At 41.0% G+C, this 19,067-nt stretch overlaps 1 protein-coding gene across 4 annotated transcripts in view; it reads left to right on the top strand.

Annotated features, from left to right (window-relative positions):
- Positions 1-1,209: 1,209 nt before the first annotated feature.
- CREB1 (cAMP responsive element binding protein 1) overlaps positions 1,210-19,067 on the top strand; it is a 44,213-nt gene continuing 26,355 nt past the window's right edge. For 2 of the 4 annotated variants that reach the window (XM_044431738.1, XM_044431734.1), the window contains exon 1: positions 1,210-1,410. The gene's annotated coding sequence lies outside the window, so the exon portion shown is untranslated. Of the gene's footprint in view, positions 1,411-10,184; positions 18,249-19,067 lie in introns of those variants that run through there. The other 2 variants (XM_044431737.1, XM_044431736.1) reach the window with 2 other exon arrangements.

Below are 19,067 nucleotides of genomic sequence, written 5' to 3'. Positions count from 1 at the left end.
TGCTTGCTCCTGGGGAGGAAATCTAAACAGCATACTAAAAAGCAGAGACATCACCCTGGCAACAAAAGTGCGTATAGTCAAGGCTATGGTTTTCCCAGCTGCAATGTATGGCTGTGAAAGTTGGACCATAAGGAAGGCTGAGCGTCAAAGAATTGAGGCCTTTGAACTTGTGGTGCTGGGCAGCAAAGAGATCAAACCTGTCAATCTTAAAAGGAAATCAACCCCGACTACTCTTTAGAAGGCCAGATACTGAAGATGAAACTCAAATGCTTTGGCCACCTAATGAGAGGGAAGGACTCACTGGAGAAGAGCTTAATGCTGGGAACAATAGATGGCAAAAGAAGAAGGGGACGGCAGAGGATGAGGTGGCTAGATGGAGTCAGGTTGCCTCCGGGGGATAGTGGAGGACAGGAGAGCCTGCAGGAATGTTGTCCATGGAGTCGCAACGGGTCGGGCACGACTTCACGACTAACAGAACAGAACAGGAAATCGAAGAGGCCGCTATGGCGGCCGCCTTATGCGCACGGCCAGGCCTTTACGAAAGCTTCCATTTCCCAGGCCTCAACAGCCCTGACGTGCTTTGGCGAGAGCGCCTCAGATTTCCTCTCGGGGGGAAAGCAGCCCCAGAGAAGCCGAGGCGCCTTCCTCTTCGTTTCGGGGATTCCCTCCTTCCCCGCTGGGGCTCTCAAGGCAGCTTCAGCTCTTTCCACGAGGAAGCGGCGGCAGAGGCGAGCTCCGCGTTCCAGGCCGCGCACTGCTTCTCGTTCTTGCCCCCTCCCCCGTCGGTTTCGTTCGTTTATGCTCGGGAGTTTCCGCCGCTAGGTCTAAAACGGCTATTGCCGTTAACGTGGAGGGGGAAGCGAGGTTTATTTATATCCGCGGACGAAGCACTGGGAGGGGGGACGCTTTCCGCTCAGTCTCGGCTCCCTCTGCCCCATCTCCTTTGCCCGGCTCTTCGATGGGCGCCACGAAGGCTTTGCCTTGCTTCAAGCCGCTCCTCCACTTCTTTCGAGCCACCACCAGCAGCCACCAAGGCCCTTTTCCTGCGCGAACGGACTGATTCCCACTATCGGGCCGCTCACCCGCTCCGTTCCGTCGCGGTCGCTCAGCTACCTTCGGGCGTTTCCGTGGGGGCCGCTCGGCTCTTTCCGTGTATCAGGGGGAGGAGGGAGGGGAGCCGAAGCTTGCTCGGCGGCGCTTGCTCCCTGGCTGGCTCCTCTCTCTCCCTCTCAGTCGGCCGCTGCTGCTTGCCTGTCGCCGGGGCTGGGAGAGCCTGAGAGAGCGTGTGTGTGTTATGTGAGTGACGCGGCGGAGGTGTAGTTTGACGCGGTGTGTTACGTGGGGGAGAGAATAAAACTGCGGCGAGAGCCTAGGCGCGAACGAAAGCAGTGACGGAGCAGCCTGTAGCCGGTAAGAGGAGAAAAGCAAAGAAAAGCGAGGAGGAAAGCAAGGAAAGCAAGCAGGAGAGAGACAGACCAAGAGAAGAAAAACAGGGAGGGGTGGCGGCGGCCGCGGCAGGAGGCCCAGCAGAGGCGGCCGCGGCCGCCGAGGCGGGATTGTTTGGCATGCAGGAGTCGGGGGGAAGAAGGCGGCGGTGGGGGGAGAACCTGGCTTCGGCCTGCCGTCGCCCTGCAAGAGGGGCGCCTGCTTTCTTCGCCCCCTCCCCGGCCGCCCCATTTTTGGCCGGTTTTTCTCATTTTAAGATGGATCCCCCGCGGTCTTCCTTCCCGCTTCCGCCCTTTACCCCGCTCGGCCGCTTCGCTGCGGCCGCCGCCTCCTCGCCGAACCTGCCGCAACCGCCGCGCCGCCGGCCCCGCGCAACGAACAAAGAATAATGGCGGATGGAGGCGGCGGCGGCCGGGCCAGGCAGAGCGAGGCAGGCGGCGGCGGGAACGGCTTTGCTGCTGCCGCCGCCGCCGCGCTTACACCGCAGGGAGGGGGCAGCGGCAGTACAACCACACAGCCCCCTTCGGGGCATCCACGCCGTTGGACATGGCCCCAGGAGGGCAGCCAGCAACTTCTCTGCCCCCCTGGTATTCCCACCTTCTCATAGCCCTCCCCGTCTCTTCCGTGAGGCTGAGCTGCTTGACCGAAGTCGTGATGGGTGAAAAACGCGCGCGAAAATAAACATGCATCACAACCTACGAGAGAACTTCGGTGATGTAATGGGGCCAGGGGGCGCCCCGTGGGAAAGAGGGAACCGCGTTCTCCTCTCTTTCCTGCTCTCTTTATTGTACAGTACTTATGACCCCCTCCTGCCTTCCTCTGTGGCGAGTAAATGCCGATTGCTCGGCCACCGTACCGGGCTCTCCAGTCGGCCTCTGCTTAGCCGCCCCACCCCAGAGGCTCCCTTCGCCTTCCCACCCCTCCGTAGGCAGAGAGATCCTGGCACTGTCGGCAGGGGCGACGGGGCAGGCCAGGTGCTGCTACTGGCAGAGCCTTGCAAAGGGGATGCTTGGACATGCATCGGCCGTTTGGATCTAGTGGTGTTCTGCACGGTCAGATACAGGGTCGTTTCCCCTTCTTTTTAAAGGAACTTTAAAATCATGATTACACAAAGCATGGCTTTTCAGCTGTGCTCAAAAAGTGCTTTGAGGTTCAGCAACCTTCAGAGTTCCTTTTAAATAAAATATTTTGGATCAAACTGTATTCTTGAACACTTTGTTTTCCTCTCAGCTCTGTGTCTGGATATTATGAAAGCCTGGGCCCATTGAAAGCAAAGTTGTATCAGATTCAGGGAAAACAGGTTTAATTCTCTCTGCTCTGGTTGTACTCTTTGTAGTTCATTTGTTCAGCATTATGATGCATGGCCACGTATTTAGAGTTGATTTAAATTAGGCAATTCTGGCCTTATTAACATTTTAAAAATCATGTACAGCCTGCTGGTATAGCATTAGCTTACATGCCCTGAGTTAAGCACATATTTAGACTGAGGGTGAGAAAGCAATCCTGAATGGGCTTGGGAGTATTTTGGTGGGTGGCTTGCCACTTCCAAAGCTCTGCTGGCTCTCACCAGCGAAGATGGGAGTGGTATTTTCATTTTTGTTTGCTAGCAGAGTATTCTTTTTATGAAATTTCACTCCCGTTGAAACTTAGGAGTGTCTGTTTCCGGATTTACCACTGGTTGAAAATATTGCTGGTAATAATTCAATGCCTGTGGAGCTTTCTGGGCTGGATGGGCCAACCTGTTGGCAAAGAGCCTTTCCTTCCCTATGTATCTCAACCTTCCTCAGCCAGCGTTCCAGTGGGATTTAGGATCACTTTGTAAAAGGGCTTAAGAGAGAAGCATATATGAAAGCAGTAGTTTTTGAAATAGAGTTTGGGGCTTTTATTTGGCAAAATTCTTTTATCTCTGATGTGTTAACAGGGTGGGTTGCAAGGTAAAATGGCCAAATGTAGCAATGGCACCACATTCTACTAGCTTTCAAGGAAACCTGCTCAATATTGAAAACACTGAGGCTGTAACACTTTACTATTTTGCCCAATAGCCAAATCTTTCTCAATGGTAATATAGGGGAGGTTTCACCACACTTAAAGTACAAAGTAATTGCAGTGTACAGATAGCATTATTATCCATAATAGAAGAAGTGAATTTCATAACATTCACAGTTTAAGTCTACAAGTCTCTCTGGTGTTTATAGCTCTCAAAGTCCTAGTTAGTTTTCAGCCAAATACATAATATTACAATTATTCATGTCTAATATGCTTTGTACATAGGCAACCATCTTTTGCTTACCAAGTTCTTACAGTTTTCATTGTATGACGTCCTTTAAGCATAGAAATTCTGGCATTTTGCTTTTTAGATTCTTCAGGCGATACACCAAATGTAACTTTGTATATTTCTGTATAGAAAATAACTTCTACTTACACATTCAGAAATAAGCTTTGTTACTTTAAAACAACCCATTGATGGACTAAGAGAAAAACTAACAGATAGTAACATAGTTCTCATGGACCAAAGCCTACTTAGTTGAGATACTGTGGGCTGTATTCAGTAGTGGCTTTGAACGCCTCAGTTCACGACCAAATCAGGTCGCAAACAAAAATTTCATTAATATTTTGACTCAGGTCATGAACTCTGCATTGGATGGTGACCGCAATCATGGCCATCTCCCCCCTCCCCAGTGGGGAGATGGCCGTGAGTGTGCTGGGGGTGGGGAGGGGAAGATGTCCGAGATCGCACCCGTCTTTCCTACAGGAGCACACCCATGTTCGCACCCATCTCCCCCCGCCCAGCGCGCCAGGATGACGGGTGCATGCAGGGATGACAGGCGAAACCACGGTCGTGCGGGGGCAGGGGGCAGGGAGATGTCCGGGCTCGTGCTTGTGGGGGAGGGAGATGGCCATGATCTTTGTTGTTCTTGGTCACTTTGCTTCTTCACATTTTTCTGATTAAAAAAAATAGTTACAGAACAGATTAGCCTTATTTACATTGAACCTTACGGGGACATTTAGCTTGGCTCATGACCAATTTGGGTCACGACCATAGTCCTGGAATGGATTAAGTTCGTGAGCCAAGGTACCACTGTATTTCCTTTTGTCTAAATCACTATTCTGGTTAGCACTTCTGCCCACTTAGCCCTTCCATTCCTGCTGAAAGGCTTCTGAGAGTTGAGCAATCCTCTGGAATAGAATGGGATCTGGAGAGCTTCAGGAGGTATGTGTGTGGGGGGGGGGGATTTGTGAAAATTGGGTGCCCCAATGTGCAGAAATGCTTTCTGCTAATGTAAATCATGAGACATGGATACAACCATATAACGCTGTCCTTAAATAGCAACTATATAAGTGAGCTGTAAGTGGGCGATATGAAATGTAAGAGGTACAGTTACTAACATGTATTTTTAAAAATACCCACAAGGAATACTAGAGTACACCAGAATGTCACAGAAGTATGCAAACTTGTACACTTTGTGGCCTTCTGGTTGATACTAATAAAGGTATTGTGTAACTGCATTGTGGGGTTTTTTCCTTCAAAGATCCCAATGGCTATTTTTTGTACAATGAAACAACTTATTTTTACTGTATTCTTAAATTATTTTCAATCAGTTAAAAGATTCTACAAAAGTCATGCAACTTTCTCCCAAATAAATTCCTTGGTAATCAGGCTAGTCACTTAACTCAATGGAAGAAATTGGTCAGAGAAAATATTTTAACTACTTTCTAGATTCACAGTATAATGGAAGGAGGAAACTGTTATTCCCATAACTAGTAGTTCAGATCCTTGTAGTTAGTTTGTAGGGTCTTGGGAATTATCTCCTTGCTTGCTTGTCATTTGGCTCAGCTAAGTTGGTGGCAGATGGTCATATCCCAAATACCATACATGCTATGTGATGGCTTTCTTCATACAGCAAATTAATTTGTTTTCAATTGGCTTTTGACTAGATACATGGGAAACTTGATGTATGTCTAATAAGTGTTTGACACCCTACTTCCATTCCCCAGTTTTGTACTTCCCACACCTCAAATATTTTGGTTGTCAGTACATGGTTGCTGAAGATCTTTTATATGGCCTAATTCTGTTTAGGTCTCAAGACAGGGAAAGAAACTGTTGGAATCATCATTTGCCAGATAGAGATGTTTCTTATGAGGGTAATATCTAATGAATCCACTTTCATTTGACTGCCTATTCTGTAAGCTGTGCATTGCCTTCAGAACACTTTTACTTTAGGAAAACATCTGTGAAATATGGAAGCACAGGTTACTACCATTAAAAAGGCATTGAGAGGATAAGGCATTTTTTGAAAAGTTAGTCTGGAATATGTGGTACTTGTTAACTGTGCAGCAATTATATACAGCTGCCAGTTTTTAATAGACCATTATGTTTAGCTGGTCTTAGAAATGAATGCAATCCTTCTCTCATCTTACAGATTTTCTGCAAATTTTGTCACATGCCACCTTTATGGATCACACTTCTATGTTTTCTAGACAACCTGCAGGTGTTTGAAGTAATTATTAAATATAGCACTTAAGTTGTGCCTAACAAACTAATACTGGAATACTTGACCTATATAATTTTAACAGCCTAGTTCACTTGTCTAATATTACTAATATCCTTACTATAGGATCTACTTTTAGGGTTTTCATCTTTTTTGTCGCAACTCAAATAACACCCACACAAAGCACTTGGTGAGACCCATTCATGCTGATAATCAGTATTTCAAACCTTGTGTCTTTAGGAAACCCTCTGCTTGTTAACCTGTTTGCTGCAGTGCACTACTAATACATAAGATTCTAGAGAGTGTTTGAGGATGCATATTTCACATAGAGTTCTAACCAGACATATTCGGCCTTGTTCTTGCCCTGAATGCATTGACAGGTTATTTCACATGTTTCCCCTCTCATTTCTGCCTGTTCAATTCCCTTTCCTCCATACTGTCCATTTCATGACATAGCATACAGAGAATCTCATATAAAGTCACCTGCTACTATATGGTGGCAGTAACCCTTATCCAGTTCCATCACTACAAAGGGAGAAGGAACAAGAGGTACCTGATTCTTCATAAAACCACACAAAGGAAAACACCATCAGATCAAAGTAGCTGCTCTTCCTAAAACAGATTTGGGGGATGGAATGAGTGAGCAATTACCCCACAAATCCAGTGAATCAGGGTCTTTTGCCCAAAGATCTTTGTCATGGTCACATCTGGAACTTACCACTCCATGGAAATTTATTCACTCTTTCCAGATGCCATTCAGCACCTGAAGATTTGTGACTAGAAATGCCCAACACTTTTACCTTCCCAAAGCAAAGGAATACTGGCAGTGCAGATTAATGGGCTTTAAAGGAGACTTATATGCTATTGCCAATTTGCTGGGAAGATTCTAAGGGACCCTGAAAACTGGTTAAAGTTTGTCAGTTCATTTGAATAGGCCTCATGGTTTTATTGTAATCAAGATAAATTAGTTGCATGTCTAAGCAAGTGCAGCATAGTGGTTAAGAGTGTTTGAGTGAGACTTGGTTCTAGTCTCCATTCAGCCTAAAGCTCTGTGGATGCCTTTGGACCAATCATGGACTCTCATCTTAACCTACCTCACAGGTCTGTTGTGGGGATAAAACATAGAGGAAGAAAACCTTGTAAGCGACTTAGTTTAGTAGCATTTATAGTTGAACTAAATGCAAGAATTATTGATTTTATTTATTTATTTAAACAACTTATATGCCGCCCCATTGCATGAGCCTCAGGGTGGCTTACAATAATTAAAATCCCATATAAAATACAAAAAATTCAACAAATAAAATACAATAAAGTAAAATAAAATAGTTGATGAATACCTTTATGGCAGTCTGTTTATCTTGATGTAATAACTGATTATCTTAATACTATTTTTAAAATATAGTGAGCATTAGCATGTTTTGCTGCATTTCTAATCATCTACAGTACTTGTATTTGGGTTTCTCTGCAAACATTTGAGCTTGTACTCTCCAATAAAATAAAAGCTGAATTTCTTATGGAGTCATTTTCCTGCATAGTTGGAAATGAAATATTTTCTGTTTAGCCCAAATTCCAGTTGTGTGTAGTAGGTTTGCATATGATGCTAGAAAAAGACAGTTGCCCCCTGGGCAACTGAATGAAAACATTATGGCAAGTTTTCTTTTTGTGGCTTCCCTAATATGCCTGTACATGTAGCATTCATTTTCATATGGGTTTGTAAAATTATTATTTTGTTACAATCTAAAACTGATAAGGAATTCAATTTTACATTATTTAAAGAAGGACTTTTTAAAACTTTTATTGGCTATAGTCATTCAGGGTTGGTTTTCCCTTTTCACTGATTTGGCAACTTTATATACTGAAAAAAATAGTACAGTAAAAATGTAGTTTGTATTCCTAAGGTCTGAACACATTTACTTGGAAATGCCTATTGATTGCAATGGAATATGGTGCCAAATAGGCATAGTTTAGATTCTCTGTGTAGGCATATTTAGATATTAAGTTTCTTTCATCTGCAAATTATTTCAGCTACCAAATTGGTTCTTGTACATATAAATCTAACAACATGTCAGCTATATGATCATGGTTGTTCTACTGTACCAAGTAGGATGGTTTTTGTTATATTCTTACACTTTCTTTAAGATCATGGAAGTTGCTGTTTACCATGAATTCTGACTGATCAGCAACACATTAGAGGTATGAGTATGTTTATAGGCCACCCACAGTGTCATTTTTAACTTGTATTGATGTATCCAAAATGGATGGATGTGTTAAAATTAGGTTCCCATGCCAGATTGATTGTAAAGTGACAAAGATGTGGGTAGATGTCACTCTAAAAATGATGTTGAAGGTCATTATAAAGGTCACATATAACTTCATGGCCAGGGTTAAGCTGCTTCAGGAAGTGTCACATTCCTGAAAGTAATGAAAGAATTTGTATAGTGCACACTGTATAGTACACACCTAAATGAAGATATTCAGCTATGTTACTGAACATACAGTATCAGTGGAAAATTATCTTTGGTGAATTATCTGCTGTGTGGGCTCAAGCAATAAAAACACAAGAAAACATGGTTTCCAGCTGCTATTCTGTATTATCCCACATAGTTATTTCAAGACCATCACATGTTTAATATCTAACAAATTTTGTATCATTTATACAACATTGTTTTGTGAATTAATATTTACGGAGTTGTGACCATAAATAGAAGACACAGCTACACTACTTAGTATACATGCTGGAATACCAACAAAGACTCAAATTGGGAAGAAGCTTAATTCCTGAGCAGGCCTTAATTTGTAACTGAGAAAAGACACTTCTTCAGAAGAAATGGCCATATTGTGAACATAAAATAAAGCACTGACTTTATTTTGCATATTTTATTGCATTACATATGTGCATCAGATTCAGGCAAAGCCTGAGCCCCACTGGGGCCCTTTGGACCTTTTCTGGTGCTTCCTGAGGCTTTCCTCCAATGTTCCAGAACCAAACCTGGATCCTGTTCAAGATTTTGTTTGCAGTTCAGCTTTGGAAAGGCAAACCGTGTGTCCCCAAACATACTTTGTATATGTTTCTCTTAAATGCTTATGGGAGTAGAGGGAGGGATTGGAATTGAGTGACTGATAATTTCACTTTCTAATTGTAGAGCACATTTTAACAGAGACTTCACTATTTGTTTTGGGGGAGGGCATAGATTCAGTTGAAAGAAGGCCATTCATCCGATACTATCAGGCATCACTATGAAAAAAGCATTAAAGTGGTTTTCAATCTATTTACTGCACTTACCCTTCTGCAACTTCATGTGTTTCTTGCCTGGATATATCTGTACAAAGTGTGCCATTCTCATACAAATCCCCTACCACTACCACTATGCAAAATGAAGAAGGAAAGGAAAGAGTATTTCGTACATGCACATGCATGCAGACACATTTAAGGACTCTCATATATATTGCTGCACCTGTTCATCTTAAACTGCAAGGCTTTACTTAGGACTATCTCTGTTCTGTTTGGTTTTTCTGTATATATGGATTTTTTTCAACCATTTTCCCCAACTGCTAAACAGAGCTGCAGCCTTCCAGTAAAAGAAAAGCTGGAATATATAATTGCTCCAGTAGGCCATGGGCTGCCAGACTTGTTTTGACATGTTCTGTTAAGCTTGCATTGGTTGCTAATCCAGATTTTTAGCTTTATAGCCTCCATAGGTGACCACTAATAGTTCCTCCATGTTAAGCAGAAATGTTACTATATGATGTATTACTTCTGAGGTTTATTCCAGAGGGGACAATTCTATAGCTTCTAGGCATGAGCAGAGCAGCGCAGAGGTAGGATTGTTTTGAATTCAATTCTCAGTTCTGAGATGAGAGACAGTCCTTCAGGCACACAGCTTTGTTCCCCCTCCCCCTTGCAACAGTTGTGGAAAAAAAATGGACCAACTGCTCTCTGAGGAAAGGAAAGTGACCTCAGGGAGGAGTAAAAGGGGAGCAGGGATGGGAAGAAGACTGAAGCAGCCAGCATATCAGGTATCCTAATGGGACTTGAGCCTCTTTCCCTCAACCTGCAAAGTGCCCCAACTGGATGGTGAAAACATAGAAACAGCGCGAGTCAGAAGGGGCCTCCCGGGCCATCTAGTCTGACCTCCGGCACCAGCCAGCTCCGCTCACGACATGCCCGCCATGTGCACGTCCAGCCTATCCTTGAACACCCGCACCGATGGGACCTCAACGACCTCTCGTGGAAGCCCATTCCACACCCTCGGGGTCCTAGCCGTCAGGAAGTGCTTCCTGGCATCCAATGATTGTCTAGCAAAAACGCAGAGTGGGAGGAGTAGGGAGGCAGAGATCAACAGTGCTGCTTCTCCCACTTTACATAGGATGCCCATAATCCATGTTTGGATGTTTATGGGCAGTTTGATTGTGACCTGCATAACTGAAAGCATGCTTCCAAGCAATGGACTAGATTAGAAATGAGTAACCTTCCTCCAGTGCAGCCTAGAGAGATGAAGTTACTGTTGCATAAATGGCAAAGGAGTATAAGTATTGTAGGAGGAATGAAAATGCTGATGAGTTAATCCTATCAATGGCCATTGGTAATCACCTTCGCTTTAGCAGTAGAAGGCATGAAGATAGTCTCGCCCCTTGTTCTCCTGGAATGGTTTGCTTTAAATATACTAATATGTCCTTCCTCTTAAAAGAGCAGATGACTCTTAAATGCTTGTTTACATCAACATCTTACCTTGAAAATACTGGACTACAGAGGAATAGCACCAAGAGTACGTTAAAAACCAGTCATGTATCATGGGCTTTGCAATTATTAGTATGTTTAGGCTTTTTAATTTTTACCCAAAGGAAAAAATAACTGAGGCAGCACTGAAATCATGTATGTACATGGGCTGTTGCTGAATATTTTGGCATCTGATTTTCATATTTTTTTTACTCCACTAAGTTTAAGCTGTTTTTAATGTGACTCTTAACTTGTGTCTCAGAATCACAACCATATGTTGAGTTCACAGATGCTTTTGCAGATGTCCAAGCACTAGTCTAACAAACTTTACATCTCCTTTGGTGCATTGCTGAAGGTCGTAGTAACAAAAGTCTGCAGAGCTTTTAATTACACAGGAACATGTTTTCGTATTTATGAGGACATAAAATATGTAGGAGACAATGCAGCCAAAGGTAAGCACCTCATGGTTCTGTCAATTTAAATAGGAGAACTATGTACATGTTTACATCCTGCAGTCTAGTCATTGGGTCCTTTAAAATACTTACCTTTTAACTGCTTTGCTAGTAGAAAGGCATTTAAGAATACAGGAGCTGCATCTAATAAGAAGAAAGAGCCTGGGCCCCCTGTATTGCCCCTGAAGCACTTCTCTAGCCAGTTTGAAAAAGAGTATATCATCTCAAACTGCAGTGCTTTAGTCACATTCAAGAAAGGCCTTCTCTTTGGCCTTACATATGCACTTTTACCTGCTGTTTATGGATTTCTGAAGATTTCATGTAGTATAAGTGTTATATCCTGGATATGCTATACTGGCTGACATTTTTTTAAAAATAGGTACCCCTACTCCCCTCTATATTTTACCCTTTTTTCAGAGTTCTACAAGTTCTTAAGAGGTTTGCCAGGTATGACATAAAATGTTTAGCTTTCTCTCAAAGTAGAGGAGATAAATTACAGTAACAATTGATTTTTGCCATGTTACAGCATTAGTAAAATGTATGTTTTGCAATAATAATTATGTGCTATTAATATTTATGTCCCTCCGTGAATTTCACCAAGATTCCTGTACTAGCACAATAGGAGGAATTTATGTTCATACCAGTCATCTTTTTTAGAAGAAGGAAGAAAAACTGTTCCTCATTGTTCACCATCTCTGAGAACATTTTGTTCATATTATTTGCAATTAGACAGTTTGCATCTGGAAAGAGCAGCATAGGAATGAGCACTCAAATGTTGGGAAAAACCTGGGGATGTATGTGTTAGAAGGTCCATTAGTAAAAAAGGCTTGAGCTTGTCAGTTATATCAGTGGTCTCTCCAGAGAAACTAAGGGAAGGCTGTGTCTTCTTGCTTGATTTAATTCAGTTTTCATCTGTTAATGGGGTATCACTGAGGGCTGACAATTCAAATATCAAATTGGAATTCTCCTTGTCCGCAGATCTATTCAATTGAGTAGCAACTCAAACTTGCCATTTTAAATGTGTGAACATGCTGGGCTGCTTGCTTCTGAGGAAATTCAATAATCCTTGTGGTGATTGAACAGATATTGATGGAAATGCATTACCTGTTACTAAGGTGCCCCTGTAGTAGCTTTTTGCAATCTGGTGCCCTTTGGTGTCCCACAAGTCCTGCCTTCCCCAGCAAGCATGACCCACAAAAGGAGTTCAACACAGTTGAAGGGCATCAGGATAGGGAAGGCTGGCTTACATTCCATTCCCAAAGAGGAGCATTAAACAATGACTTCACTTAGGCTTCAGTGCAAAGTACACTAGCTTTCCCTAGAACATGTGCCTGGGGAAGAAGCTGGAGCAAGAATGCCATAACTGAAATATAAAGTGATGTTCCAATATAAATTTCAGGAACACTGCAAAATAATCCCCCCACCCCAACACACACTCACTAGTTAGAGGTGGTTGCTTTAATTGGAAGCACTTTTTAACAACTGGGACTATAACAATGTAATTTTGCTTCCTGTAATTAAAAGCAGGTATAGATAAGGAATTAATTGTGTGCTACTTAGAAATTTGGATTTTTAAAGTAAAATAGCTGATAGAATGACACTATCCTAATATATACATGCTGTTGCTATTTTTAAAAAAGGCTCCATCCTTTAAAAAGTAGCAAACAAAAATTAAGTAAGATCTGATTGTTTCTAGGCAGATTAGAGCAGTTTATTTTCATCAGTTGAAAAGGAAATGTCTATGATTGGAAAGCGGAATGTAAAATACATTCATAATACAGAAATCACAAAATTGGTTCTTTAGATAGAAAAACTTCCATTAAGTTAATGTATCTGATTGAGGCATTGGTTTAGTTTAAAGATTTAGGTTGCAATCCTATGTATATTTAGAAAGAAGAATGTTCATGCTGGCTCAGGAACACAGAGTTCCGTGTTCTGTCTAAAACATTTGTAGAATTACAGCCTGAGACTGCAGTCCTCTATATACCTGGAATGTTCCCATGGAACTCTTGGACTAACTTCCCAGTTGGCATGCATAGGAGTACACTATAACTAGGACTATTGCACTTCTTGCCAGATTATGTGATCCTAACTGAATTGCTATTTAAGAGAAATTCAGTATTTACATTTAAAAATAATTTGTTTTTAAACTTCATATTTACCTTTAAAACATTTTATCCACCCTAGCAGTCTGTAGGTTTGTAGTCTGTAGTTTCTATGTCTGCAAACTAACATTGCATCCTGTGAATAGCCTTGCATCATAACATCTCCTCCTGTTTCCCCTGGGCTACCTGTTTCATTACATGTCAATATTGCTCATTAACACTGCATTGAGGCAGAAGCTTACTCCACTATGAATATACAGTGCTATCCTACACATGCTTACTTAGATGTATGTCCATTGAGTTTGAATGAGCTTACTCTCAAGTATGTAAACATAGGGTTGCAATTCCAGTGTTAAACTAGAAGTGGAGTAAAAGGTACCAAAAGGAAGTGGTATGTGCAAGTGTGCAGCTTTGGCACTGCAGCCCCTGTTCCTGTCATTGCCAACCCTGCTCAATTCTTGACTAGACTAGCCATGAGCAGTGTGGAGAATGGTAAAGCTGTGTGTGCTTGACATTCAATGAAACCTCTGTCTGGGAGCAAGTTGAAATTGTATATCTGAAGAGTAATGCTCTTTGTAGCATAGTATGTATTGCAGGGGTGGGAAACCTCTAGCCCTTGAGATGATATTGGACACTGATTCTCATCAGCCTCAACAGGCATGGTCAATCATCATGAGAGATGACAGTTGTAGTTTAGCAATATCTGACCACAGATTTTATACCCCTCCTGTAGTGTATCATCAATTAAGCGTAGGATGTTATTTTCCCTTTACCTATTCCAAACCTTGATTATAGAGATCAGGAAGATTAAACTTGTAGATAAATAATTAGTTTCTATTATAATTTATTCTTTATTAAATTGTTGATCAACTTTGCAATTCAGTCATATCACGTGTTCTCAACCAGGTTCACTCATTCAAATGAATTGATATCAACATCAGTGTATATAAAATAATCACAATGCTTTAAAGACTGAAAAATGAAATAAATAAAATGATATATATAAATCTATATAGATTTTTAAAAGAGGTCTCAAGATTCCACTTTATGCTTTCAATATCTTGTCCCACTCTAATGTGATCATGAGATTAATCAAGGATTGTGGTGTGTAAATAAGAGCAAGTTTGATTTTTAATGGCTGGGGTTACTTACTGGTATCTCTGAGTGTGCTTTCCCCAACCCCAGTATGATGGCTATCATTCATTCCAATGAAAAAAGTAAACTCTAGCCTTCATCGATCTGATACTGTTTATCACTCCTGAAGTTGAAAAGGTTAACTAACACCAACAGACACACAATGAGGGGTATAAATGTCCATTCTGAAGTTATGGAGGAGCAATGTTTTAAATACCTTCCACTCCCTGAAGACCAAGAAACGTTTGGGAGGGGGAACTGGGAACCTGAACACTGCTTCTTTCCTCACCTGCATCCCAAACAGAGTTCACATTTGAGGTGAGGTAATTCTTTACTGTCTTCATGGAGCCCATGTTTGGTTTTGGGAAAATAGAGAGCAGGGCCATATTTAGTAAAGCTCTGGTGGAGTGGTTGCCTCAGTGATGAATGTCAGAGGAGTACAGCTGAAATTCTTCATCCTCTGACACTCTTACATCAGTCATTAGGTTACTAGTCCATTTGAACCAGTTGTGTATACTCTGACTGGTAGCCACATTCCAAGGTCTCAGTAGAAGTCCTTGATCCCTGTTTTTATTTTTGTTTTAATAAGCAATAATAGGGCTGAGCTGGGGAAATCACCTATATTAAACATAAGCTGTGCCTGAGCATATCTTTCCCAATAACCATATGAGCTTATCTACAATATTATTGTGAGTATATTAAGGATAGTGGAAGAATGGTGTACTCTAACTCTATCAAGGGCTTCTTGGAAAAAAGCCAGGCTATAAATTAACAAATATAATTGCTAATATACATATAAAACTGGCTTGGAGAGTTTCATTCATTCATTCATTTATTGAAGTTATAAAACTGCAGCCAGTAGTCCCAAACAGGACTCCCATCATTCTCTAGGACAAATTTCTCTAACCTAGTGCACTCCCAATATATTGTCCTACAACTCTCAACATCCCCTCATCAACAGAGGAACCCAGGATATGATAATGCAGAATTGTGCTTAATTCCTAATAGCTTCAAAATAGACATTGGAACGAAATAAGCAAGCTAAAATCCAGAAACAAGATGTGAAGGGGGATAAGATAGCTGTTCTGAGAATTTTGTAAATTGAGGTATAGCATAAAAATGACAATTCCTTGCCATCCAAAGTCATAGAGATAACCTATTTGCACAAAGGTATTTTGGTTTATACAGCACATTGGCCAAACATACAGAACTTGTTCAAACAGTACCAACCATGATCAGACATATAAATATGAAATTAAACATTGCAAATCAGTGTTGACCTACTAGGAATATGCCAATTTTTATCAAGTTAATAGATATTTTTAGTATGCTAGAAATTACCATATATCCATTGCTAGTCATATTCAGCACATGTTGATTGCAAAAATACATTTCTTGCTAGTAAAAACATAAAGCAATTCAGCTAATGCCTGTCAAAGAGTTGAATGTTCAGAAGATGGAGTTTTTCACCCTTGTATCGCTGGGTGAGTACAAACACAGTGCCAGCTGTCTGTAACTGATTGAGGGTTCAAAATTAAATGGTAGAAATGTTTATTCCCATCCTTGCCCCTGCCATATCTTTCTTCTATCTTTCCCAGCTCTTCCCTCCTTGTAGTTATATCAAACTTGATTTGAAATCATAAGGAACAAACTTTGCTTATTGCTAGAACAGATGCATTACTGAGCTATGGTTATGGGTGAGAATTCAGGCATCGTAATTGATTCACATGATTACTGTAGGTTAAACAAGCCATGGTGTCATCTTAAAGTTGTGACATGTGGACACCTAATCATCCACCTGGGTGCAAATTGTTTGGTTGACTGGGTCTGGGCAGCATGACTCTTTGGAGGAGAAACAGCCCTCAAACAACCCATCAGCAGCCCATGGGTCTCTGCTATACACCACTAAACACTTAAACAAGGCACCACAGTAGACAAAGGGTAGAAGACTATCTGCATTTGAGAGTGGGGAGGGTAGCAGAGAAGTAAGCACACACTTCTGTAGCCCAGCCCTTATAGGAAAGTAAGCAGAGGTGAACTACAAAGCAGATACCAAAGGATAATGCATATAAGTGCATTTCAGCAAATGCCTTCAAATGTCCCAGTGTAAATCTCAATAGACAAACCCCAAATCGATGTAAGACCAGCAGCATCATTATGAATGATGCATTGCTAATACAAATCAATGTAAAATTGATAAAACCCAAAGTACAAAAATTAACATTTGATTTGAACACTAGAATTGCATCATTGTAAAGGAACATTTACAGCAGATTTATAAAACAGATAATTACTAAATTTTAAATGAAAGCCATATATATCTGGCATGGAAAGGATTCATATTTCCAGACTAAATAGGTAATGGTCAAAATAGTGGTTATGTCCACTACATAGGAATATACATCTAAATATAAGCCAAAACAATGGGGCTAACTTGGATACAAGGAGAGGGAGGGTCAAAGCTCCTCTTCCAAACCCTTCTCCCACCCCACCCCCTTTCTATTTACAAACTCCTGGGGGAGCGGGGGCAAATAGAGCAGTGGTATTTACAGTAAGAATGGTGCTTAGTTGATCCTTCTAACTGGAGGTGTCAAAGGTTGGACCCTTCCAGGGCTGTAGCAAGTTGAAATGTTTTTAGTCCCTTTTGTCAAGTAAAAGTTAAAACAGGGTAAGCTCAAACTCAGGAAGTCCCTTCAGTACAGTTTTAAACATGTAAACCCATCTATTTTCCATGCTTCCTTCCATCATGATGTGTGTTGCAAGAAGAAATTGCACATTTTACAGATTTGTGTATGTCGAGAGTAAAGGTTTTTAGGTGAGAAGCTTCATATACACACTTAGCAGCCTCACACACTTCTTAGGCACTTCTACTGGTGGGAGAATGGGGGAAACAGTTTTTAGCGATTCTTCCACCTGCAGTGCTGAAAATCTGGAACAGTATAGGAGATGGCAAAGGGGCCTGCAAAGGGGAAAGGTTATAATGAAAATAATCTTTACTTTTTATTTTTCCAGCTGAAATGTCTGCTGGATTGGAGTCCCTTCTTCATTTGAAAAGAGCTCTTCAGTTCATGGAGCATTAGTTAAGCTGTCTCATGTAGTTAAACATTAATTTTCACACTGACAATTCATTTCATTTTAATAAAATAAACATTTTATTTTGATGTATCTCATATTTGATTATGATCACATTGCATTGACATTGTGACCAGTAAGGCATTCTGTACTCATTACTCAGAAATTAATTTCCAGCACTGAGATGTTATATAAATAATAGCTGAACTTACAGAATTCTGTTACCACTGATTAAGGCTGTAATTTTAAGCCTATTTTCCTGGGAGTAAGCCTAATTGAACTAACTAGAGTTCAGTTTACCTCCCAGTAAATATACAGAGTATTGTGCTGTAAGTGACTCAAGAAGCACAGTTGCTTTTTTAAAAAAAGAATTATCTCCCCTCCCCTCCGTATTTCTTTATTGAGCCTCCTTGTTTCCTTTGCAGTGTTGGACCATTTCTGCAGTTCCAACAGTTAGTGCCCTTTCTTTCCCATGCTTTTTCAACAGTTATGGCCATTCAAGAAAGAGCATCTCCAGCATCTCCATCTTGTCAGATTGGGAAAAAGGAAAGCAAATATGCTTCCCCATGTTATTTTTATGTACACTTTGTGCCAAGATTTGATTCTGAAATATTTTGGCACAGTGCTTTTCAACTATTTAGGAAAGAGAAGGAAGGAAAAAGATCCATCAGCATGATGTGCTTTCTAGGGCTTTGTAGATTTTTCAGTCATGGAGTTATTAGCCTTGTCTCCAGTTCTTGGTCAGATCCTGTGACTCTTGTATTATGATGGTCGAGATGGGTGAAACAACTATAATGAAGTGATTAGCAACAATTTTTTAAAATCCCTCCAGGTGAGCATTTTCCAGCTTCATTATCTGCTAACATACTATTATTGAAATAAAAGAGAAATAATTATATTCCTACAATCTGTTCTTATATCAATCTACATTGTGCAATAAGAAGTGTGTTCTACATATTTCAGGATTTTTTTCTCATTAACCTTTTTTAGAACTTGCCTTGTTCAAGAATGTATGGTTTTGAAATTCAGTTCTTGAGTTACAAAGGTAAAAACAATGAAGTATTAGAAAAATAATGTGCTTCCAAAGAATCAAATAATGGTGCTGGGTTATGCTTACAGTCCTACTGTACAAGAAGAAATGTGACTAATATTGATCTAAATAAAATACTCTTTAGCACTACAAAACTAAATCCTCACTTTCTAATTATTTTTAATCCCGCACAATCTTTTCTAAGGCAGTGTGTGTTTTGTAGTTAGTTAATCTCTCAGACCAAGAGACTATTTAAATTCAACTCATAAATGGCCTTCTGTACCAGATTTCCTAAAATAGTTTGCAACATAAATAAATTAACTACAATATAGAAGTTAAAACCAGAGACCTCCAACCATATGTAAGCTAAAAGGGAGTTTTTGTGCTTGTCTCAAGTGGATGTTGTTAATTGCTGATGGAAGAAAATTCCTCTTAAAGATCCATCATCAAAAATAAACTGCTGCCAACAGTGACAGTGTCTCATCTGATGAGGGGGGTGGGGTGCAACACACAAACAGGCTTCATTTCTGGATCTTAAAGCATAGGGAAACATAGGTGGGAAAATATATTTTGTCAGCTATCCTAGACAAATGGAATATGGCCTTGAAAACTAATTGGTGA

Source organism: Varanus komodoensis, unplaced genomic scaffold, assembly GCF_004798865.1.
Source record: "Varanus komodoensis strain SLA01 unplaced genomic scaffold, ASM479886v1 scaffold23, whole genome shotgun sequence".
NCBI lineage: Eukaryota > Metazoa > Chordata > Lepidosauria > Squamata > Varanidae > Varanus > Varanus komodoensis.
This window is presented reverse-complemented; position numbering and strand designations above follow the sequence as displayed.